At 38.2% G+C, this 7,965-nt stretch overlaps 1 protein-coding gene across 1 annotated transcript in view; it reads left to right on the plus strand.

Moving 5' to 3' along the window:
• SPTAN1 (spectrin alpha, non-erythrocytic 1) overlaps positions 1-7,965 on the plus strand; it is a gene marked incomplete in the record, with an annotated part of 2,849,969 nt that overhangs the window by 1,466,258 nt on the left and 1,375,746 nt on the right.

Here is a 7,965-nt window from a genome sequence, read left to right on the forward strand (position 1 = left end):
CCACCTGTCATAATCACGGGTTGGGGTTAAATTTACATATAATTTAAATGCATAATTCTTTTATTGAGACACGCGGTTAAGGTTGAGTTTTGATACTTAGCATTGAGTTTTTATTTAAAGTAAATGTCCTTCAAGAATGCAACTGCAGTCCTGACATATGGGTTGTCCTGCCTCAGGCAGCCCTTCGGTCGGCCGGATTCCAAAGTCTGGGTTCGACGTCGGCTGATGTCACCTCTTCCCCGACGTCAGAACGGCTGGGGTATAAAAGCATCAGCCGACACCATCTTCTTCAGTCTTTCTTGCCGCGCGGTGCCCAAAGCAGAAGCAGTTCACAAGTGCCGGTCGGCCAGCTCTTGTGTTTTCAGATACCGAAGTCATCAAAAAGCTAAGTACCCAGTTGGGGAACCTTTTCTTGCCTCAGCCGATGTCAGATAAAACTGCAAAAATTAATAATTGCTTGTCTTGTGGTAAACAAATACCTCATAAGGACTTCCATTCTTACTGCCTTCCCTGCCTCGGCCCAGACCACGACGTCTCGGCCTGTGCTGCCTGTGCTTGCTTCAATAAGCGCACACTTAGGCGCCGGGCAGAATTTGCTGAAGACTTTTTTGGGGAAAATTACCCCTATATCATGCCGTCGGAACTACCGACAGCACATATTTCCAAAAAAACGGAAGGACCGGGACCGACATTCGCGGCCAGTGACTTTCACAGACACCACGCTAAAGCCTACCGCGCGTGCATCGGTCTCTTCGGAGGCGGTAATTCAACTGCTCCAGGCCAACAACACCGCTTTACCGCACACTTCGGTCCAGGAGGCTAGCCCGGTGCCGGTTGTTGATTTTCCTCCTGAAACCGAAGCCCAAGATTTGCCTGACACCGTACCGGTGGACAAAGTTACTCCAGCATGTGGGGCAGCTAGGCCTCCTGTATCTATGTCCAGCAAGGCCTACACACGTGCTTAGGCTGCCAGCCAGGCTAAGTCTCACCCTCCTAAATCTTTTTCACAGGGTCCCACTTGTGATAAATAGATCATGACTTTAGCTGCAGATCTAATTTCTTTAATCAGGGGCTCTCAGGATCATCCTGACAGAGGTTCTCAGCCGCCTTCAGACAAAAGGCCTAGGGTTGAGCAGGCAGATACCCTTTCCTCAGATGAAGCCTCTGGTGAGTCAGGCCATTCAGATTCCCAGGAAGAATCCTTCCCGGCCTACGAGGATTCTGATGCTGATGAATCCAGAGATCATTAATAAATATTTAAAAATTGTAAAACTCTATCCCCTTTGTCTTTGAAAGAGCAGGCACCCTGACTGCATCTTGAGTTTAAATACTCTGAGAAGGAAGGAGTGATGTGGCATCACAAGTTTACTACTTTTTTGGAGGGAAAAGTGTGGGAGCATAGGTTTGAGACCCTTTGGGGGGCAGTCAGGGAACTCTTAGGTCTTAAGTGGCTGGATCATTTACAGAAACAAGTGACATCCCTTAACTAATGGACATTGCATGCTGAACCCAGGAACATGTTACTGGATATGTGTGGTGGGGTTGGGGATAAAACCCCTTTCAACTGTGTCTACATGACAACCCCTTTGGGAACAAGTGGGCCATTTGGCTTAGAGATGGTAATGATAGTCAGGCAGCAGTGAGGAAAGCCTTAAACAAAATTGTAAAATTCACGCACTTAAACAGTTCTTTAGATCATGTAAGGAAATTGCGAGGAGCTGTCAATCTATTTAGGAGCCAACTCACTGAAAAACTCAAGGATAGTTCACTTTGTTTGGAGCACACTTAATTAAATGGATTTTTGACAAGTTGTCTTCCAGTGTGAAGGAGCTAATCCAAGTTGCAGTATTGCTTTTAGGGGGTTTTCTGTATTGGTGGGAAGGGAGTGGACAGCCCAACTTTCACCGGAGTTCGCATGTGAGCTACTTTCATAAAGTGATGGAGCCATACTTTTGTGGAAGAAGGGGTTGAGTAGGTTGGATGCAGTATGAAGACCCATAGATCTGGGGGGGAGATCTATATTAGATCACCGAACACTTAAAAAAGCGAACAGTGATTAATTGACACTATGTAAGCGAAAGCTTACAATTTTGAACTGTCAGAACAGCGATTTTTTTTTTCCCTGGAGAAAAAAATAGCTGTTCAAAAAAAAAAAAATTTAAAAAAAAAAAAAAACACGTTAAACATTACCTCCCCCCCACACACACACACACACTTAAATATACCAACTCCGAGACTGCACTACAGTGCCGAAAACGGCAAAGTAAAGAAGCGGCTAAGCAAATTTTTTCCCTGGGAAAGAATTCACTTAAAAGCCGCTTCGATCTTTTGCCGTTTCTGTCTTTTGAGTTCGACCAAGACGCATTTGAAAGGATGCGTATCCGGTCTTCTAATAGGGAACCGATCTGGGAATATTGCAGTCTTATGATTTGTAAATTTGTTGCTGCACTGGACAAGTGGTCCACACAGTTTAAACCTTAATGCTTGTATAGAGTGCCTGCATTAGATTGTTTGCTTGTTGCATGGCTGATTTACATTTGGCAAATTCAAGTCTGTTATTTGCTATGAAAGTATAGTATCTGGTTGATTTGAAGCCCCTGGAAGAGATTCTGTAGTTCTGACTGTTCACATGATTCATCTGATTACTTTTATTTGAAGATGGTTAGACTTACTGGGGTATAATTATCTTTTTTTGTTTGTTTGTTTTGTTTTCTGGATGGTCATAGGGATCACTGCTGCAGTGTAATCCCTTGCACATTAGTCTTGTTACAGACAGATGTTTGTCCTTATAGCTTTTATTCCCAGAGCATAGCTTTTATTCCCAGAGCAGAGCTGCTAGTGTGGTTGAGTGGTGTAAAGGGGTTGAGCCCTAACTATGACCCAGGCAACCAAGGTTTGATTAGTAACCTTGGCACTGTTGGAACCAGGTGGGGGAGGAGTGACTAAGCTTGCTCACTCACCCCACCCCACCGAGGTCAAAAGGGTTGCTAGCACTCGGGGAGCATACTGGCTAGATGCATTTTCCATGTAGTAGATAGGGGAAATAATTTCCTGTGCTGTAGGGTTGGTGGGCAAGGCTGCTAAAATACTTTGTGCCTTGTGGAAGTGAAGCAATGGACAGCCCATTGCACAGCTGCGAAGGGATGAAGTGTAAAAAAAAAAAAAAAAAAAAAAAGACTACCCCAGTGACTACCAAAGCAACAGCCCTTTTTGGCTGACTCTTGTCCACATTGAAGAGAGAGTTTATGGCCAAGAGGCTAAGAAACCAGTTGATGGGTTAGCAAGCAGTTGGAGCAAATGAGCAAAAAAAAAAATATATATATAAATAAATAATAATATAAATAAATATATATATATATATATATATATATATATATATATATATATGTGTGTGTGTGTGTGTGTATATATATATATATATATATATATATATATATATATATAATATATAGATGTATATATAGATGTAGGTATATATGTGTGTGTGTGTATATATATATATATATATATATATATATATATATATATATATATATAGATGAATGTTTATATATAGATATATATGTATATATGACTACTTCAAACCACAAGGAAGAAACACATAAATGGATCGTAATCAGGAACTGCAAGCTGGCATCAACCACAAAAAACGACGACAGTTTACCTACGTTTCGTCTTTGTTCACAGACTTCTTCAGAACAAAAAACCTGTACAAGCTTAAGGCAATAAATACACTCCCACTATTTATGTTCAATTAAGCATACCCATCTTCCAGTAAAATGTTAACAAGCCTAAACCTTGAATTTAAAATACTTACAAGCCTATAATGTACACCTAATATTCTCATATAAAAACCACTAAACACAAATATGTAAGCACTATATATATATAAATAAATACTTATTATTAATAAGTACATGAACAAAAACATTAAACTACACATGAAACAATAAATCACAATATATTTCAACCATTATTTCAAACCACTAAATTAATAACCAAAAATGAAAATAAAAATAAAATAAATATAAAAATGAAAATGTAAAATTAAGGTTGAAAACAAAGATAATAAATGTAAATGTTATATTAAGTCCTATTGGAATTTTTATATATATATATATATATATATATATATATATATATATATATATATATATATATATATATACACACTAAATCCAGTTAAAATTTTATCAATTCATCCCATAATATGTTTTAATTTTAAAATGGCGGCTATACTTATATTGTCATTGATGCCTGGGAACACTGTGGCGTCCAACTTCAACTGCCACTTCATTTCACATATGTCAAGGTGTACATCCAAAACTCCACCTTGACTATCTTCTTTGATATGCTGTATTACACAAAATTTGAATTGGTGCCCAGTATTTTGCTCTGTATGCCTAACTAAAGCATTAGTGTTTCTCATATGTTTGATATCCAAAATGTGTTCACTGATTCTTTCTTTAAAAGATCTACAAGTTTTTCCTACATAAAAGGCTGAGCATTGGCCACATTTGGCTAAATAAACAGCATTTTTGGTATGACAATCAAAATGCCCATGAGTACCAATAGACACGTTGGCCACTACTATTTTTGAACCAGTAACCAAAATGTACTGGCACACATTACATCTCCCACACTTAAAATTACCCTTAGCCCGGTTTGAATCACCTATATCACCTGTACAACCTCCTCCCTTTTCAAACAACTGCTTGAATGATCTTCCCTTCCTATATACATACTTTGGAGGACTGTTTAACTTAGTCCATACATTTTTATCCAGTGTCAACAACCTCCAGTTATTGTGTATAATGTCGACTATATATTTAGTATCATATGAGTATGTGGTGATGAAATATATTCAGTTGGACATCTAGGTATGACAATTCGTCCTTACTAAATTCAAAGGTAAACTTAAGAAACTGCTCTGTATCATTTATATAATCAATAAAATTTTCATTCTTTCCACACCACCATCCTAGATCACAAAAATATCGTCCAAAAAACGGGTGTAGTGCTGAATGTATTGCTTATATTGACTAGTGGAAACATACTCGTGTTCCCAGAAGGACATTATATAATTGGCATATGTGGGGACACAAGCAGCCCCCATTGCCATTCCCGTATTTTGCTTAAAATAATGCCCTTCAAAAAATATGTAGTTATTATCTAAAACAGTTTCCATTAAGGTGACAAATACATTAATACGGTCTTGATCATACATCCCAGTCCTTCCTAATTGAGTTTCTAACCATTGCAATCCAGTGTCGCTTGGAATAACTGAAAAAAGATTACAAATGTCAGTGGCCAACAAAACTGTATGTTCACTAATCCTGTTTTGAGCTTCTCCAAAAAATGCCACAAATCCTTTGTAATGTAATCAAATTTCTTTATGCCTTTCTGTAAATGAAAATCCAAAAATCTACTAATAAAACATGTCTTACTTCTCTTCCCATCAACAGTGGGCCTAAATTTGACATTATCCAAACCCTTTTGCAGTTTTGGAATCCCAAAAATGCTGATAACCATTGGAAAATCATTTTTTAAATACTAATACCCAGACTCATCAATTTGACCTTGCATTAAAAGGTCTTAAATCAGTAAATCTATTTTTGAATATGCTATATGTACCCGATTCAAACTACTTTCCTCATAAGTATCATCCCCTAGCATACTTAACATATAGTCAATGTAATCATTTCTGTCCATAATAACCGTACCACTACCTTTGTCAGGCTTCATAAACCTAAGAGGTTTATCATTAATTAATTCATTTAATAATTTTTGTTCACCCTCATTTAAGTTATTGGCCCTGTCATATGCCCTATTTTCAATCATGTTCCTATTTTTCTTCATGTATTCTCTTATGTCTAACTCACAAATCTTCTCATAAAAGGCCACTGTTCCATTTAAAGGGGGATTAAATTTACTTGGTTTTCTTAACTCAAACCCACTGCGTTCCATTGTAGTATCAAAAAACATCTTAAGGTTCATTCTCCTAGTCAGGATTTTTAAATCAAAGTCTCATTTAAGTTCCCCCTCGTTACTGGAATGAATGAGGAACCTTTTGAAAGTAACTCGGCATGTTTGTTATTTATTTCTTTAGTACAATAATTCTAGACTCTATAATCCCCAAATATGTTAGGGATTATACATGGATTACTTATTGTTACAGCATTATCAGCTTCTTGCATGGCATCAATGACTTCCAATAATTGACTTAATTCCCCATCACTACTAACATTAGTCAGTGTTAGTTTATTCAAATCCATAATACTGTTATTAACATCTAAACATCTGGGGCTCATGAAAAACTGCCCCTTAGAAATGTTATTGACATCACAATTTTCAACTTCTGTCATCTGTTGATCAAATACACACAAGTTTTCATCATCAGCATATTAACCCCACTATTAGCACACTCATAAAATGAATAAACACTCAATTCAGCTATCGACCCACTTAAATTATCAACACTCGAACCACTGGATGGTGAAAGGCTCCCCGCCAACATTGTGGCGTCAAATACTTAACAATTTTTGTTACTACTGGTATTCATAACAGATGTTAAATCACTATCATTGGTACTTAAGCCAATGCCATCTATAGCGTTATCATAACACAAATTTACACAGTTTACACAGTGCCGCTGTTTGAAAGATATGTCAACTTTTCAACTTGTGCGTCAAGCGACTGCTGTTCCAAAACGTAACTAGTTCCAATAGCCCTACTTGACCCTCTGTCCTGCAAACACCCAATCAAAGGCACACTTACTTCACAAAATTGTCCTTGTGAAAAGTCTATCTCCATCCACCTTGGTTCGTGTTGCACTGCTGTTGGGGATAATTCCATTTTTTCGGCTTTGCCCCCTGCCACAGGTTGTCGCAATTGTCTATTCTTTGCTGCTGGCCTCCCTGTCCACGATTCCACAACCTCTCCGAGCATCTTAATACTCCATCTAAAGGGAAATTAGTCAGATCCGCGCCTCTATTGTACTCATCTGGCTTTCCCGTCACTTCCCCTCCCGCCTCCGACTCACAATTGGTTGAAACCCTTCGGTAACCACGGTTACCCGCTGAAAGAGGATATACTCTTACTTTTATACTCGCCAGTATCTCTACAAATTTTATTTAACTTTCTTTGATGGATGACTGAGCAACTAGAGTCAATACTTCCCAACATGTTCGTATAGTTGGTCTGATGGTGATCAAAATTCGTCAGCCAAAATAGTCATTTTCTTCTTTGAGATCTATCAAATAACGAGCTATAAGCTGGTCATTGAATTTAATCATTATTTTCATTAATTCAAACCCAGTCCGATCATATAATTGATGAATTTCATCAATCATTTCAGTTTTCCCTTCAATACCATTAGGATACCTCCAAGTCCGCAACCCTCGCGGAACCAACCCCAATTCAATGTTCATCAGTAAATAACAATTCTCTATCTGTAGTTTCTTCATATTGAACAATTTTTTCTGAAATTCTTTCATACGATCTACCAAAGATTTATTAACTTTTTTGGTGCAATTGTTAGACCCAATGTCCTGCTGGAAGTTAAAATTATTAACCTTCCATTGCATTTTGTCCAAACGTGAGCTATTACCCACAGCACCACTCATATTTCTAGCCTTATTTTGGGTCCGCTCACCAGTATTCACTTCGTGGGGTCCCATTCCAAAGGCAGCCACAACATTTGGAGTAGGTTGAGTTAGAGGGACACCTAAACTTCCCAAACTTCCACGTGGACTTCCATTAGTACACTGTTGTTTATCCACAAACTGTTTAATTTGTAGGGTATGCTCCGACAGTTGTTGTTTAATACGCTCCAGCACACCATGATATCTGGGCCAGATTCCAAGCTCTCCATCTCGACAATTCAAATGAATGGACCACACAAGACTACTTCAAACCACAAGGAAGAAACACAGAAATGGCCCGTAATCAGGAACTGCAAGCTGG

This window comes from Protopterus annectens, chromosome 16.part0, assembly GCF_019279795.1.
Source record: "Protopterus annectens isolate FY-2018-M chromosome 16.part0, PAN1.0, whole genome shotgun sequence".
Lineage (NCBI taxonomy): Eukaryota > Metazoa > Chordata > Ceratodontiformes > Protopteridae > Protopterus > Protopterus annectens.